Source organism: Apium graveolens, chromosome 11 (assembly GCF_009905375.1).
Source record: "Apium graveolens cultivar Ventura chromosome 11, ASM990537v1, whole genome shotgun sequence".
Lineage (NCBI taxonomy): Eukaryota > Viridiplantae > Streptophyta > Magnoliopsida > Apiales > Apiaceae > Apium > Apium graveolens.
In genome coordinates, this window is record NC_133657.1 from 149879342 (window position 1) to 149897359 (window position 18018).

At 32.9% G+C, this 18018-nt stretch overlaps 2 long non-coding RNA genes across 3 annotated transcripts; one reads left to right on the forward strand and one right to left on the reverse strand.

Annotated features, from left to right (window-relative positions):
* Positions 1 to 217: 217 nt before the first annotated feature.
* Positions 218 to 738, forward strand: LOC141698158 (uncharacterized). The gene is made up of 2 exons (XR_012564960.1): positions 218 to 496; positions 594 to 738. It is a non-coding gene; the product is annotated as an uncharacterized LOC141698158 (long non-coding RNA).
* Positions 739 to 15070: 14332 nt separating this feature from the next.
* LOC141697991 (uncharacterized) lies at positions 15071 to 17632 on the reverse strand. Of its 2 annotated transcripts, XR_012564904.1 has the most exons (6): positions 17165 to 17632; positions 16750 to 17043; positions 16650 to 16680; positions 16446 to 16533; positions 15970 to 16299; positions 15071 to 15379 (listed from the first exon to the last, which is right to left on the reverse strand). It is a non-coding gene; the product is annotated as an uncharacterized LOC141697991 (long non-coding RNA). The 2 variants fall into 2 exon arrangements; XR_012564903.1 differs by having other exon boundaries at positions 15071 to 16299.
* Positions 17633 to 18018: the final 386 nt, after the last annotated feature.

Here is an 18018-nt window from a genome sequence, read left to right on the forward strand (position 1 = left end):
AGGAATAAACACTAGTTAGGTGTACTAGTCAAGTTTTAGTTTGACTAGTACACATATTTAACTATAAATAATGTAAAATTACAATCAAGTAAATATAAATTTTAAACAATTGTTTTAAAAAAAATATATTATAAACACAGCTTCCAAAGCCCAAATTCGGCCAATTAGAAAGCCCGAGTTCAGTAAAGCCCATCAAGAAACCCTAATTCATTTATACTATATCAAAAACCTATCCCCTCACTCTACCTCTCTACAGTCCTTCAAACTCTCTTCACACTCTCTTTCTAAACTTATAGACCCACGCCGTTGTTAACACTGCCTTCCAAGTTGCTTATCATTGATTTTTTATGTCCTAGTTGCACTGTATCTCTTTCTAAGCTATGTGCATTTTGCTTTGTTGCTGGGATTTTCGCGGGCTTCACGCTTAAGCGTCGTGTCCGTCGCTGGCTTCAGGCTTCTCAGGAGATTGAAGGATGATTGACTTTGTATCCACCAGGTGTCAATTGCCTTTGTATTTATATTCTTAACCTTCGCCTAATATATTTTAAAATGAGGTTTATTTTACTTTATTTATTTTCTTTTCTGTTTGCAAGATTTCACACCACAACAATCACCGCAATGTTTTGGCCGCAAAAAGACCGCCGTCACTATGACTCACGGAAAGCACGACAGTGGTTTAATCAAAATGAACGGCGTTCCAGTTGAGCTCTTTTAGCAGGAGATCCTCCGATACAAAAATTTTATGCCCAATTTTAGATTTTATTTTCTATTCTCGGGTTTGATCGTTTGTTTGTTTTGTTAATGGTAATAGATTGTACATGAATATTACTTTATTTTTTTTCAGAATTAAAGAATTGTTGATGATACGATGTTGTTTTGATTAGTTATGAAATGCAGAAGTAGATTTTATTTGTTTGGTGGCAGAAACCGAGCTGAAAAACATGGATTTGAGCTTGGTGTAGTTCGCCAGAAAATTGGAATCTTACCAGATTCTCGTAATTTCTCAATTTTCAGCGAGATTTAAAAAAAAACTGTTGGTCCTTAATTCGACCGTAAGCAGTCGAATTTAGTTATTAGGCGGGTTTGTCAATTTTTTTCAAAAAAATTAATATTTTTGGTCGGATTTTCAAATTTTAAATTAAAATTCAAATTTGATTAAATTTGACCGGTTAAATTTAGCGGTAGTATTTAACCGGTCGAAATTAATCGGTCGAATTTACCGTAAATACAACCGACTTACTAAATATCACTCCCATATGTATGACCGGTCCTAAAATCGGTCGCATTTAACTAAATTCGACCGTCAGCAGTCGAATTTAGTTAAATGCGATCGGTTTTGGACTGGCCATTTTTCTTGTAGTGTTGGATCGTTGAACAAAATTTTTAAAAAATATAATCATCACTCGGGACAAGACTTGGTGATAAGAACCCGTGTTGACGGTAATTTGACTATTATGAAAACACACGCTATATTGTAACATTTAAATCCATAATAAGTAATAAAAGTTTTATTTATAAAAAGACAACATTGTTGTAAGATCATGGATGACAACATTTTTTATTGATATTTTTACTCAATTTTTTTTCTTAAGACTTTTAGGAAACACAACAAATAATATTACAAATAACTAATTTAGGTAAAAATGATACAAAACAGGTAACCATAATATTGCCATTGTTAGCCTATTAACTGAAAAAAATATCAGTTATCTACACTTTATGATACCCAAAAAGAATATTTCTTAAATAAAAGATATAAAAATATAATATGTGAAATTCAAATTTTAATATGTATCTATATGAATAGTGCTCAATTAGAAATAAAATTAAAAATATAAATTAAAATTAAAATTAAAAAAATTAAAATATAAAATATAAATTATTGAAATGAAAATATAAAATAAAATTATAATAAAATAAAATATGAATAGTGCTCAAATAAATATAAATTAAAATTAAAATAAAATAAAATAAATTAAAATATGAATAGTGCTCAAAAAGAAATAAAATTAAAATGAAAAATATAAATTATAATTAAAATGAAATAAAATATAAATATAAATATAAATTAATGAAAAATTAAATATGTAAGAGTTACTTAGATATAGAAAAATTGGAGTATTCGGTTTATATTAAAGGGGTGTAATCCACAATAAATTTGTACAATCTTTTAAAATTTTATGTAATTATATTAATTCAATATTTTAAAATTTTGAGGATCAACTAGATTTTAAATAATATCTTAAATTTTTATTTTTTTCCATTTGAATTTTTAAAAATGAAATAAAAATAAATTTAACCAATTCATTCAAATCTAAAGATATTCAACTCAAATTTCAAAAATAGTGTATTAAAACCTTATGATTTCAGACATTCATTATCAATAATTTGTTAAATATTTGAGGGTATTAGAAAATATTACCGACTTTGATAGATTTCAAAATCAAATCAAATTTATTTGATTTGTAGTGTAGTTTAATATGTTTTGAAATATAACATTAAGAGAGTTTCATGTTTAAATCTTTTTGTAAAATAAAAAAAATGGTACAAATTTTCAAGATTCATTTGTATGTTTAAATCTTAATTAAATATGGGACAATTTTATTAATTATTAAAGAAATATTGTTTATAACATCTCATATAAGTATATTAAGATTAACCAATAACAAGACTATTTGTAGTGACACATTTTCCAGCTTCAATTAGACTCATTCACCTTATGATCAAGAATGTTTGGAATCAACATCTCAAGTAATTATATTAAAATTCAAATAGATTTATTACAAAGACCGCATGAAATCCACACATTTGGCATATGAGGTGCGTAATACTATTATTAATAAAAGTTATAGTAATTGTCCTTGTGTGACCTATTTTGATTGTCTTTTTTTCCTCTTTTAATTCTCTCATTTTGTTAATATCTATATCATTAAGTAAGGTTATCATTATCTCTTCAACAAATAATTTGGTCCAAGATGGACCCAGCCCTGCCTGGTACAGTCGATTTGAACTACATGGATTTATGGGTCCAAGTTTATGATCTTAAAGTTGGCTTGATGACCAAAAAAATAATCATAGAGTTTGGAAATAATATTGGGAGGTACAATCTTCATATTTGAGCAACTTTGTAGAAATTTGGAGATATTACTTTTGAGTCAGAGTCACTATAAATATTAATTCACTATGGATATTACAACATCTTTTAAATTAAGAGTGAAGATAACAAGGCAACAAAAGATTGGTATCCTATATCATTCAAGTATTAGAACATCCCTAAATTTTGTTTCATTTATGGAATATTAGGTTCTGAAAATTATTTAGTAAACTGTTTGAAACATCAGATACATATATTCTAGAACCATGTGGGCCCTGGATAAGAGCTCATTTCAAGTAGGTGCAAATTCACTCTATAATTGTGTTGAAATCCATGATCGGAATTCTAATGTACGGCAGACCAGGCTCAACAAAGTAATGACAGCAGGAGGTAGTTGGCAATGGAGGGACTTTTGGAGATAATGGATTCAAAAAGAGTTAAAAAACGGGATTACTCGGATAAATAATATTCAAAACACGGGTGCAAGAAATCTCGCCTACAAATGTGGGAGAAATCCTAACTTTCATAAAATACAAAAAATACATAACTCATGGAGGATTAGGTTTGGATAACCAAATGGGCCTTACCACTAAAGTCATATTGGACATTGATGAAGATGTGAACTTGAGCATTGAACAAGTAAGCCAAAATAATATTTTGTTCTTAAAAAATGTACAAGAGGCGAGTACCCATGTAAGTGCTCGCTTAGCATTATTAGCTGGAATTAACATGGGCTTTATAATTCTTTAAGGAGATTGTACCCCAAAAGAAACCCAACATGGTATTTTTAAGTCAAATTATTTGTCTAAAAGAAATGTTATAATCCAATAATTAACTATGGTGATTTGTAAAAGGGGGTTTGAATACAAATCAAATCTTTTTACTATTTTGGGACAAAAACTTATTGCTTATGAATAGAAAGAATGGAAATATATCAATTGTAAAAGGTGATTTATTTTTTAGCTTACCAGCTGATACATACATACATACATACATATATATAAATATAAATATTTATTTATTTATTTATAAATAATGGAATAAATATTTTGTTTAAATTACAGGTTGCGGTTTTTATATTCCTGTCAAGATAATTCTCTCTAAAAATTAACGCTTTAAAAATAAGTTCTTAAAAGATGTTAGGGCTACATCTCTCTTAAAATGAACGCTCTAAAAATAAGTTGTTGAAAGATATTCGTGTCAAGATAATTGTAGATGCAGTAAGATGGCTTCTACATTCTTTCTCGTGAGGCTTGATAAATCAGGCTAGATTTTATCTTGATATAATATTTTGAATATCCCTCCAATTTTTGATGCATGGAAATAGAATGTTTATCCTTTTTCAAAATCTAAGATCACATGCAAATTTTGTCCTGACTCTCATTTTCCTTGCCGAGATTTTAATGAACCCGTATGATGTGTGAAAATTAGAATTGACCACTATTAAGTCATTGAGAGTGATTGATTATCGTCAATGGATAACTACAACTCTAACTTTGACAACCCGAGTAAAACCCTAATCTTTTTTTGAAAATGGGGCGAAGTCCCAATTCTGAGTCCGAAATAAGTCGAAGACTATTGGGCCAAATGCAACCAACTTGGGTAAAAATAAGCCCACCACATGCCCCCAAATGATCATAATTTGTTAATGCATATAGTTGTAATATTTTGGCTTATATACAGAACAAAAGTACCAAATCTCCTCGATATGTGAATGAGGTATTACAAACTCCCCCAATTAAACTCATGACTTCCTTGTCAGGCCCGAACAGACAGCTCATTAGTCATGATCGTTCCTATTTTTCCATTAATTATGAAATAATATCGGCTGGCTTCGGGTCCCCACCTCCGGATCTCTATCTATTGAGGGATAATACCAACAGCCTTCAGGTCCTTATCTATGGAAACTTGATGAATAAAACTTTTGAGAGTTAACTTTGATACCGTATATGACAACCAGGGTCAAATCCCAAGCCTTTTTTGAAAAACCGAGTCAAGTCCTGATTTTGAGTCCAAAATAAGTCGAACACTCCTGGCCCAAATGTAATCGACATCGGTAAACAACAAACCAACCACATGGTTGGTACACATAGTAGTAATATGTTTCCTGATATATAGAAGAAAAATCCCATCTATCTTTGATTTGAGACTGGGGTGTTACACTAAATACTATGGAAATCTCGTAGAAAATGTTACAAAAACTGCATCAGTTAACGAACTACCATTTTACCGGTTATCCCTTAGGATGGTTAGGCATTGAAGGCTATAAAATTTAATTTAAATAATTATGCTACGAGTTTTGCTTATAATCATGAAATAGGCCTGATTCCTAACAATCTTCCTAATTTATGACTGATAGAATAATAGTTTTGATGATAGAAATACACACTCCAAATATATAGACATTAAGACAAAACAATTTATTTGAATTGAGCTTCTTAACAATAAACATTTAAATTAAGATAAAATTCAAAAGTTTTACAGTGAGATATGTTCCATAAGATTGAGCTGATTTAGGCTCAAATTTTCCCACTTGATATAACTGTTCTAGTCCTAGCTAGGTTCTGATCAATCTATCCTCATGTGCACATTGTGCCTTATGGGAATATTGAGTTGCACATGCTAACTTGATGCTTCACTTGGGTTGAGGTTGATTGATTTCGAATAATATACATAAACACTATCTTTTTTTTTGGTCATTGAGACTTTGGGCTGTGAGTGTTCTCCCTATTAGTTAAAGACTCCCTCGGAGCTAACTTTCTTTTTCTCCCCATTATTGTTATCATCAAAGGTTTGAATGAGTTCTTCGAGTCTAAGAATAGTATCTGAATGATTGAAAATATAGAGTGCAGAGATTCATGATCTTCACTGTGTTAAGATTTGTCATGTATTAAAGTTATTTCTTACTTTCGATACTGATGATATCTGTGAATTAAGGGTATTTATTAAAACCCTGAATGTTAGTTATAGGGAGTAAACACTTGAAAATTTTAGGATCAAAACTGAAGATTCTGACTTAAAGAAAGAGAATAATCACCTAGAAGCTGAGTTGATTTTCATGTTAGAAACTAAAAAAAGATGATGTTTTGTATTTTAAAGAAAAACTGTTAGAAAGTCATGCATACCTTGAAAAGGAATTAGTTAAAGAAAAATAATTAATCAATTTTTGGACTAATTCAGGAAAAACAACTCAGGGTTTAATAGAAAATGGTTGTTGGGGATCAAGTTTAGGTTATGCTAATAAATCTAATTCTGATGAGATCAATGAAAAAGAAACTGAGAAGGTTAAACCAAGAATAATGATAAAAAAGTATAACTAAATAAGTCTCAATTAAGACTTATTACGTTTAGTTTAATTGCTGATGCTGTTAAGTCAGTAAATGAAAAAAGATTAACACCAGTATCTAAGTCAAACTTAAAAATTGATAAGTGTGAAAAAGTGCACATCAAATTTGTAAATGTTGGTTTAATGATTCAGAAATAGCTGAAGGAAGCCAAAATGAAAAACAAGGAAAAGATCCTAGGAAGAACTGAAATGGAAAGGTAGGTGTTAATAAGTGAAACAAATAGAATTCCATTTTTAATGCACCTAGAAAGCTTTGTTTAAACTGTGGTATTACTAATCATCCTGTTGTTGCTAGTAGGAAAAATAAATGAATAATTATTTTTCCTCCTAAATCAGAGTTGTGGAATAGAATAGTTGGATATAAACCACAAAATCCATATTTTCATTGTGGTAGTGTTTGGTATTGAATTTATACATGTAAAAAGTATTACGGTTTATATTATAATTATTATGAACTAAAACCTTCTTTAAATAAAACAAACGTTGTTTCTGCATGTGTAAACTCTGATATTACTAATGTTACCATGAACTCTGATATAAAGTCTTATGCTGCCAATGTTAATAAACTTAAAAAGGTCAAAGGATCCAAGCAAGTTTGAGTCCTTAAAAAAACTAATTAACTGTTTATCTGATTGCAGGGTAATAGGAAAAATTCTCTAGTTTTGGAGAGTGGATGTTCAGGACACATGACTAGAAATAAATCACTACTATCAAAGTTTAAGGAGAAGGCAGGCACAAACATTTCTTCTAAGAATGGCAACCTAGGAAAAACTTTGGAATATGGAAAAATCAAACTTCAAATGTCATGATTAAAAATGTAGCTCTAATTTCAGGACTCAAGCATAATCTGATCAGTGTGAGTCAAATCTGTGAAAGAGGTTACTAGGTGACTTTCTATGAAGAACATTGTGAGATTGTCAGTAAATCAGATGGCAATGTTGCAATGACTGGTTATAGACAGATAACTTATATGAAGCCAAGGTCTCCATTAATTCTGATGGTTTTGAAATTTGTCCACTAAGTAGAGCAACTATGGAAGACAGCTGGAACTAGCATAAAGACTTTTTCATCTCAACTTCAACAACATCAATGAATTTGTGAAGAAATATCTTATTAGAGGAGTTTCCAATGCAGTGTTTACTCCTGATGGTTTATGTGACTCTTGCTAGAAGGCCAAATTAAGGAAATTATTTTTCAAGAACAAGACTGAATCCTTAATTCTTAAACCATATCACCTACTTCATATAAATTTTTTTGGTCCAGTTAATGTAATATCTATAGCAAAGAAGAGGTATTCACTTGCGATTGTTGATGAGTACACAAGGTACACAGGGGCGTACTTTCTGCACACCAAGGGTGAGTCTCCATCCGATCTTCTTGATCAGGTAAGGGAGCTGAAAAAGGGATCAACATATAAAGTGAAGATCATTGGAATTGACAATGGAACAGAATTCAAGAACAACAATATGGAAGAATTCTGTAAATACAAGGGGATCAAACATGAAATTTCTGCCCTTATAACTCCACAGTTAAATGGATTTGTTGAAAGAAAAAATAGAACTTTTATTGAAGATGCAAGGACTATGGTTGAAGAAGAAAAAATACCAACCTATTTCTAGGTTGAGGCTGTGCAAATTGCATCCTTCACATAAAATGCAACACTGATAAACAAGCATGATAAAACACCATTTGAGATAGTAAATGGAAAGAAGCCAAATTCAAAGTACTTTCACATCTTTGGCTGCAATGTTTTGTTCTCTAAACTCATCCTGAACAACCTACAAAATTTGATCTAAAAGATGATGAAGACATTTTTCTAGGATATCCATTTTCTTCAAAAGCATTCAGAGTTTACAATCTGAGAACAAGAGTGGTCATAAAATTTATTTATGTATCTTTAGATGACAAGAAGATTACATGTCTAGAAGATGGTGATGATCATGAAAAGTTGGGATTTGAAAATGAAGTAACATAGGATGAACAATTAAATCCCGATGATCTGACAAACTCTGATACTGTGAATCCTGATATTAATTTAAATATTGATGAGCCCCATATAAGGGGAAACTCTACAAATATTGAATCAGATGCTGAGGGGGAGCAACATAATTCACATAAAAAATCAATTTCAAGTGATTTAAATCAAAAAACATCAATAGATACTCCATCAGACTCTGATTCCTCAAATACCGATGAAGTAAATATTGATAATACTTGAAGAACTAATTCAGGGGGAGCTAAAGGAAAGAATGATTGTACACGCCAAAGTGAGACTAGAGAGTTCATGAATCAAGAGCGAGGGTTTACTTCAAGAAGTCAACTTCCTTCGGCAAGAAAATTGTGAAGGCCTCAGCCCGGGGTGAGTAGTTGACGTCACTAATTATAGCAAACCGCAATTATAAACTACTAGATTATTATTAATACACTATCACAACCCTAATACCATGATCTTTTCCAGGTTCAAGTATGATTTAAGCTATTTACTATTGCAACAACCATTTATTTAAAAGTCTGACACACTAATTGATTACAACAACTTACAGATCTAAAATAGGCCTTACAAAATGTTAGGATGAAAACACGTGCTAAAATTCACGCAAGTATATGCGTTCATAAGTAGTATAAGATATAAATCAGATTCGTTCCCACATAGACTCTTTTTTGTTAACTTAAGATTATGCATTTATGCAACAATGATATGGTTATCGCTCAATGCTAAGACAATAACCAGTTGAGATATTTATAACTAAGATTAAACTATCATGCAAGTAACTAAGAGATTAAAAGTGATTAAAACTATATGAGACAAACATGGGATTCTAACTTCATTAAATACTTCATTAAAAGTAATTGTTTTTAACCTTACCATGCAATGGTGATGACAGCTAATCAGATAACACGAAACTAGTAAACACCAACTTTTTTTGTATGAATACCCTACTATCAGAGATCCACAAAAGAGATAGAAGATGAATACACAATGAATATGTTGAGACCTTATATATCTATAGAATTTGACAACATAAAGGTTTAACAAACCAGTTATCTATCGTGATTATATAGGGCAAGTTAGATGGTTAAAATTACCTATAAAATCATGCATAACAATTACATTAACCTATGCTAGCATGGCAAGTTCTAAATCTCTATATTCATTATCGCTTCAATAGAGATTAACACGCTATCTTATATGTTAGCTACACATATAATACGAATAAGCACAACCAATACTATGATATGAATCAATATCCATATAGTAAGATATTGAAACAAATTAACTATAAAACTCCATAAGTAAATCCGTTAGAAACCCACGATAACGATTAGTTCATATCCGAACTCATCGTCACCATGGGTTCCAATGAAAGCATGAAATACAAATAAGACTTTATAAACTGTATAAAATAACAAAGTATGTTAACAGGAGAATTAGGTTCAACAACAAAGAAAATGAGCATCCAAGATTACAACTTAAGCAAAGAATCACAAGTAAAATAAGATCTTCTCCTCCTTGATTGAACTGTGTTATTAGGTCTTCTTGTTGTTATCTCCTTGTTCTCCGTTATGAAAAACATCTTTAAAAAGTCTTTAAATAGCAACCCAAACAACAAGAAGTCCAGCAGGTCAATCTTCTATTTGAATCAGGATTATGAGAAAATGACCTAGCGCGGCCGCCCCCATATCCAGCGCGGCTGCTCTAAGTCCGGCGCGGCCGCTCCCAAGTGTAGCACGGCCGTCTTAAGCTTCTGGAAAAACTGGATTTTTCTTATTTTCTTGCCTTCAAATACTGGTTTCTTCCTCGCAATCAACCGAGGCTCCATCCTAACACTTTTTAAGCATAAATCATGCAAGATCCATTCCTTCTCCCGATTATTCCCTCAAATGCAAAACACTACAAAAACACATCAAAAACATAAACAACTTGAGCACAAAATATCAATTCGAGCCTTTATGAAACGTTCTAAGTGGATATAAATGCCACTTAACACACCACCAAACTTGAATCGATGCTTGTCCTCAAGCACAATAGACTCACAAATAAGAAATAAAAATGCATGAATGCAACTACATGAATGCAATGATCCCCTCAGAATAACTAAACCAATAAATAAGCAACATCTTAAAGAATGCAATTATTTGAACAAAATTCAATCAAATTCCACAAATCAACTCACAAGCCAGAAACGTGCGTGTGTGTAATTGCTTAACAAATATACTCTCGAAACTAGATCAATAATTAGAATTCACCTCTCGTCAAGAAAATCACAAGGTTATGAATAAAATAAAGGATTAACATAAAATTACTAACAACACTTCAATTCTATCGGAGTTATACAAGGATCCATGCTTTTATTGAAAATACATAACAAACACAAACATGCTTATTCGATCGTGCAATGAGTGAGGTCCAAAAAATACTTATACAATAATACCCATGTAGCGAGCATTAGGTTAGCGGATCCCAGACTATAAAAGCCTTAGGTCTCTAGGCACAAAGTCCCTTAGAACTTAATAACTCGAATATTAAAGAGCCTACTCGTGATCAAATATGCATAACACATATTTTGTTCTTTTCCTTTTTTTTTCTTTTTTTTTTCTTTCTTTTCCAACAATTTTTGAACGAGTGCGTTTTTCTCCTCGCTCAACCCTAGACTCCTCATATAAATATAAGTCGGCTACTAGCCATTTGACGCCTAGCCACAACTAGCATTGAAATCCAATGTTTTTCTCCAATTTTAAAAATCCATGTTATTTCGTCACTAAGAGAATAACATAAATTCTAGACATAAACAAGTGATTAAACCTCCACCGCTCCATTTGTAAAAACAGTTTTGACAACAAACGGCCCTGGCCATCTCGACTTCAATGTTCTAGGAAAAAGACGGAGACGAGAGTTGAACAAAAGAACTTGTTGCCACATCACCAATGATTTGAGCACTAGACCCCTATCGTGCCACCTCTTGACTTTCTTCTTATATATTTTGTTGTTCCCATACACTTGAAGTTGGAACTCGTCGAGTTCATTCAATTGAAGTATCCTTTTCTTACCAGCTATAGTCCTATCAAGGTTCAGTTTCTTCAAAGCCCAATATGCCTTGTGCTCTATCTCCACAGGCAAATGATATCCTTTACCATAAACCAACTGAAACGGTGACATGCCGAATGGAGTCTTAATTGCTGTTCGATATGCCCAAAGAGTTTGATCCAGCTTCAAAGACCAATCTTTTCTCGACGGACATACAACTTTTTCCAGAATTCTCTTGATCTCTCTGTTAGATACCTCAGCTTGACCATTAGTCTAATGATGGTAGGATGTAGCAATGCGATGGTTCATATTAGATCTCTGCATCATAGCAGTGAACTTGCGATTGCAGAAATGCGATCCTTCATCACTGATTATGACTCTTAGAGTTCTGAATCTTGTGAATATCTTCTTGTGAAGAAAATTGAGCACTACCTTCGCATTATTTATCATTAAAGCTTTAACTTCCACCAATTTTAGACATAATCTACTGCCAACAAGATATACTGATTGTTGCACGACGAGACAAATGGCCCCATAAAGTCAATTCCCCAAACATCGAAGACCTCAACCTCGAGAAGCATATTAAGAGGCATCTCGTCCCTCTTGGACGTATTACCAACACGCTTGTAGCGATCACACTTCAAAACAATCTGACGTGCTTCCTTAAACAATGTAGGCCAGAAGAGTCAGGATTAAAAGATACGAGCTGCTATCTTTTCTCCATCATAGTAGCCTCCATAAAAAGTTGAATGAAAATCTCGCAAGATACCCTCCCCGTCTTGTTGTACGTAATACATCTCCTGATTATTTGGTCAGCTCCTTGCCGAAACAAAAATGGCTCTTCCCACATATACCACTTCGCCTCCTGAAGAAACTTCTTCATTTGAGTATAAGTTAAGTCTGGGGGAATAATGTTTCTCACAAGTTAGTTCACAATATCCACAAACCACGGTTCTTCTACTTACACCCCAAACAACTGCTCATCGGGAAAAGACTCATTTATCAATGTCTTATCATGTGAAACTGTACCTGGATCTTCTAAACGAGAGAGAAGATTTGTAACTTGATTCTCAGTACCTTTTCTATCCTTGATCTCCAACTCAAAATCCTGAAGTAAAAGAACCCATCGAATAAATCTAGGCTTTGAGTCCTAAGAAAACAAGATCAAAACTTCTCAAAACCGTAGACAATGGCTAAGAGTTCCTTCTCAGTAGTAGTGTAGTTCAGTTGAGCATCATTGAGGGTGTTACTAGCATAGTAGACCACATGAAATATATTGTTCTTCCTTTGCCCAACAACTTCTCCAATCGCATAATCATTCACATCGCACATCATTTTATAAGGTTCATTCCAATCATGTGAAGTTATGACAGGTGCTGTGATCAAGCTTTTCTTTAAGCTCTCAAAAGAAGTTGGGAACTCGTCATCAAACTTGAATAAGACATCTTTTTCTAGCAGATTGTATAATGGCTTCGAGATTCTAGAGAAGTACTTGATAAATGTCGACAGAAACCCGTATGACCAAGAAAACTGCGGATTCCCTTAACCGAAATTAGTGGTGGAAGATTTTCAATTACCCCAACTTGGCTTTGTCCACCTCAAGACCCTTGATAGAAACTTTGTACCCCAGAATGATGCCCTGTTGCACCATAAAGTGACAATTTTCCCAATTGAGAACCAGATTGGTCTTAACGCACCTTTTCAGCAGTAAACCAAGATTGTGCAAGCATTTATTATAAGAAGTTCTGAAGACGGAGAAGTTATCCATGAACACTTCTAAGTTATTTGCAATCATATTAGAGAAGACATCCATCATGAATCTCTGAAATGTGGCTGGTACACCACATAACCCAAAAGAAACTCTTCGGAAGGAAAAAGTACCAAATAGACAAGTGAAGATAGTCTTTTCCTGATCTTCTGGAGTGATGCAATTCTGATTATAACTCGAATAGCCATCCAGAAGACAGTAGTACTCATGCCCAACCAACCCGTCAAGCATATGGTCAATAAAAGGAAGAGGGAAGTGATCTTTCCTCATGGATTTGTTGAGCTTCCTGTAATCTATGCAAACTCTCCACCCCGTGACTGTTCGAGTAGGAATGAGCTCATTCTCTTTATTAGCAACCACGGTGATGAAGCTGATTGTTTCCCGATGGATGAGGCAGATTATCTACTGATGGATAGAGTATTTTATAACTCAATAGATGTTGAATTATGTGCTTCATTAGTTTTAGATTTTTCTGCATCATCCTTAGCCAATGTCTCTTGATCACTTTGATCATCACTGTCATCACTAACCATCTCCATATTATCAAACTTGAGGCTTTCAAGGAAATCTCCATCTTGGAGTCCTTCAATTTTTTTATCATCAAACATAACATGTATGGATTCCATAACAATGTTGGTTCTTAGATTGTAGACTCTATATGATTTTCCAATAGCATATCCAACAAAGATTCCTTCATCTGCTTTAGCATCAAACTTTCCATGTTGATCAGTTTGATTCCTTAAGATATAACATTTGCAGCCAAAGACATGAAGAAAATTTAGTGTTGGCTTCCAATTCTTGAACAATTGGTAGGGTGTCATGCACTTTTCTTGATTAACCAAAGAGATATTCTGAGTCTAGCAGGCAGTATTCACAGCTTCAGCCCAAAAATATGTTGGTAACTTTAATTCTTCAAGCATTGTCCTTACAGCTTCAATAAGACATCTATTCATCCTTTCCACTACTCCATTTTTTTGTGGAGTTCTTGCTGTATAAAATTCATGCATAATCCCATTCTCTTCACAAAATGATCTCACACTACTAAAAATATGGTATCAGACATCGGTTCAGAACCGATGTTAAAAATAGTCTGAACCGATGTCTTCGCGTGTGATGTTAAATGTCATCAGCCTTTTACATCGGTTAACAGCCTATGTCTATTACACTGCTATACATCGGTTTTAAGATTAATTATGATGTTTTTGCGATAAATTTTAGCTTATATTACAGTATTTTTAGGTGAATATGAGTATATTATGAGGTATTTATCCATTAAAACATGAAACCTACAAGTTCTAAAAGCCATTTATTAAAATTCTTTCGAACAAACCGATGTGAAATGCTAAACCAGACATCAATTAGTTTAAGTGACTGATGTGAAATGCTGGATCAGACATCGGTTAGTTTAGATAACCGATGTGAAATGTTAGATCAGACATAGGCGAGTTTAGCACACCGATGTGAAATGATGGATAAGACATGGGTTTCTTTTTCGGAAGTGATGTTAAATCTTGTTGTTTAACATCAGTCTGTTTCTGTAACCGATGTTACAGACTCTTATAAACATCATTTCTGTTGTAGTAACCGATGTTATATATTCATATAGACATCGGTTCCCATCAAACAACTGATCTATAAACATCAGTTCACAATAAATAATTGATATTAAATTCACTCTTTTCAAATAATATTTTTGCATATTTATTTATACAAACCAAAATTGAAACCATGCAAAAAAAAATCCAACCCAAAAATCAAATCATGACCAAAAAATATGTTATATCTTAGTTATTTCTAATATTTCATTTATTTAATACAAAAATATCCAAACTTGTAAACAATATGTATATGGTTCCAACAAACAATCTATTTTCCTACTTGGATCATTTCTCTCGTTGCTACAAAAATTACAAAAAAAAGTGTTCAGATGGGTATATAATTACTAGGCTCCCATTCCAACGTAAGGCACAATATATACTGATTAACTTGTATCAACCTGACCAAGCAGCAGTTCGTCCGAAATACACCCAGCAGAGCAGATGTTCAGATGTCTATGGCTGTAGTGTACTCTGTTGCACCAAATATAAGTTCTGGTACACGATAGTATTTAGAGCAGATGTAAGAAATATTTGGGTCTCCTTTTACCTGCATAATTTGACACGGAAATTAATCAATATTTATCAAAGAAGATATAAATTTATCCTAACTGGATTTATCAACACTAACTAGAAATTTTGCACTTCCAAAGTTCTTTTTAACAATGCATATACATAAAAATGAAATGAGAATGTGTATAAAAGTGGAACATCTTAGATATTAAAATAGAGGGAATGGATACATATACATAAAGTTATGCAGAGGGAAGGTCATCCTGGTGGAGGGGTATGAGGAAGCATACAACTGGGACATTGTTATCTTTATAGATTTATGTATTACTTGTAATCATCTATCTTCCATCCTATCACAAGAAACAAATTGGAGTTGCCTAGAAGTTGCAATTTCTTTTTGACCAATTTTAGATGAGGGGGTTGACATACCCAAGTTTAGATCAAGCTTGTAATTACTGCCTGCTATAGAAAACAAAGAATGTATCATCGTTCATCCATGTTAATCAATACTCAGATTGCAGTGAGTTTGCTAGATAAGGAAAAACAAGGATGTTTTTGATGATACTCAGTTGAGGACGTGTAAAAATTTCTATAATCTGAATGATTAATATAATTGATCATTATTACCTTGCAGCTTCAACTTCACTGTCAAATAGGCCAAGATAGATATACCTCAGTAGAAGAAATCTTGGTCTCAATCATATCCTCTTCTTATTGGAAGCATAGATTCAAGATTACTAAACACTATTATCAAACAATGCTTATTGGTGGTGTAGTTATCGATGTCCAGGAGTGCCAAGGTGGTTTAAATAATGTGAGATATATAACAATTTCTCACTTCTTGCCATGAAATTGGCCCATTCGAGCTTCCCATCTACCACATTTGTAGCCTCTTGCGAAATCTGTGTTTTGGCGTCAGAGTATATGTATAAATTCTTCTTTGCATAGACTCTTCATCTACAAATAGATGAAATAAGAGTCCAATATCGTACTCATTAAGTGATAAAAGGAACAAAAATTAAACTCTAAATAAAGTGCTAGTGGTATTAGTCTATTACCTCAATGAAAAACTTAAAGATATTGATATGCATTGTGCAACTAACCTGTTTCATATCATCATCATAATCGCTAAGCTTAAAATTGATGTCTGCATCAACACCCTGGAATTTTATTGCAGCACGATCATAAGCTCTAAACATTTAACACAGACAACCACTATTAGTTAACTCAAAAACAACAAAAACTGAGCAAATAAGATCACATAAAAAGGAACCACGATTAACTAGTTCATAAACAAAAATGATTACCTAGACACAGAATGAGCAGTGTCAAATCCACCTAACATTCAAACACACATCAGTGTCTTCTAAAAATAAAAAATAAAATTGAAAATTAAAATCGGCTTACCTCTTTCTTTTCTGATGGTTTCTCAATGTTGTACCTTCATACGCCACTTCACAATACCACTGTAAATGTAAAAGAACCAACAGAACATGAAGAAGATCCATGCTTTTGTATCATTCTTTATTTTTTAACACCTAAACTTAATAGCAGAACATAATAGAATAAACAAAACTGAACAAACAAATATAAATATACACCGACAAATCTATATAAATACACAATGGATATAAATAAAGCCAAAAGAGAAAGAGATATGTTACTGATTGAAGGTTGGTTTCAAGCTCCAAAGCTTCAGACCTATAAACAAAAGCTTCATTAAAATCAAAAAGTAAAATTTTGAAACAAAGTTAAAATTTAGATAATCAAATCAAACATTTGCTTTCTCGGCTCAATTTTAAGCTACTAAATTAAATAAGACCTCCAATTTCTAGCCCGATTTGTAACCGAAAACTCCTTGCCTTTCTTCAAACCATCGTCAATCGCTTTCATCGTGACCAGAATCTAACCTTCACCAATCAATTTTACATAAATCGAAGCTTCCACCAAGATCTAGATAGGGAGATGAAAGAGAGAGGAGAAAGAGATAGTAATAGAGAATACAAAGGTAGGGTGGAGAAAGAGAGAGGCAGATCTCGATTCAGTGATTTCATATTAGGTTTAAATTGGGTTTTACAAGAAAGGGGAGAGAGGGTAGAGAAAGACAGAGAGAGAGGGGGGAGAGAGAGGGGGGGAGAGAGGGGAGCTGAAGGAGATGAAGCTCGATATTTGAGAGAGAGAATCAGGGTTTTGGAGATAGAGCGGAGGTTTGAGAGAGAATTGCAATCGTGGTCTGAGAGAGAGAGCAAATAGAGAGAGAGCTGCGAGTTTGAGAGAGAGAGCCCTGATGTACGAGTAACTAGGGAAGATATTTTTGGAAAGAGGGGAATTAAAATGTGTTAAAGGGGAAATAAATTTTTTGGCAAAAGGGGGAAAATTTTGAATAGGAAAACATGGGAAAATGATGAGTTATTTGGTATTTTTTAAAAATCGGTTATAAACAACGGTTAGTATAAAAAACCGATGTCAAAGTGAAAAATGTTTATTTAACATTTTTTGAAAATTGGACATAGACAATAGCTAATATACATAAACGATGTCAATATTTGGATTTAACATCGCTTTACGAGAAACCGATGTTAAAATTTTTTTTAACATCGGGTGCATTACGTGCCGATGTCTAAGTACCCATGTCGTGTGCACTATTTCTAGTAGTGCATGCACAATCTTTTAAAG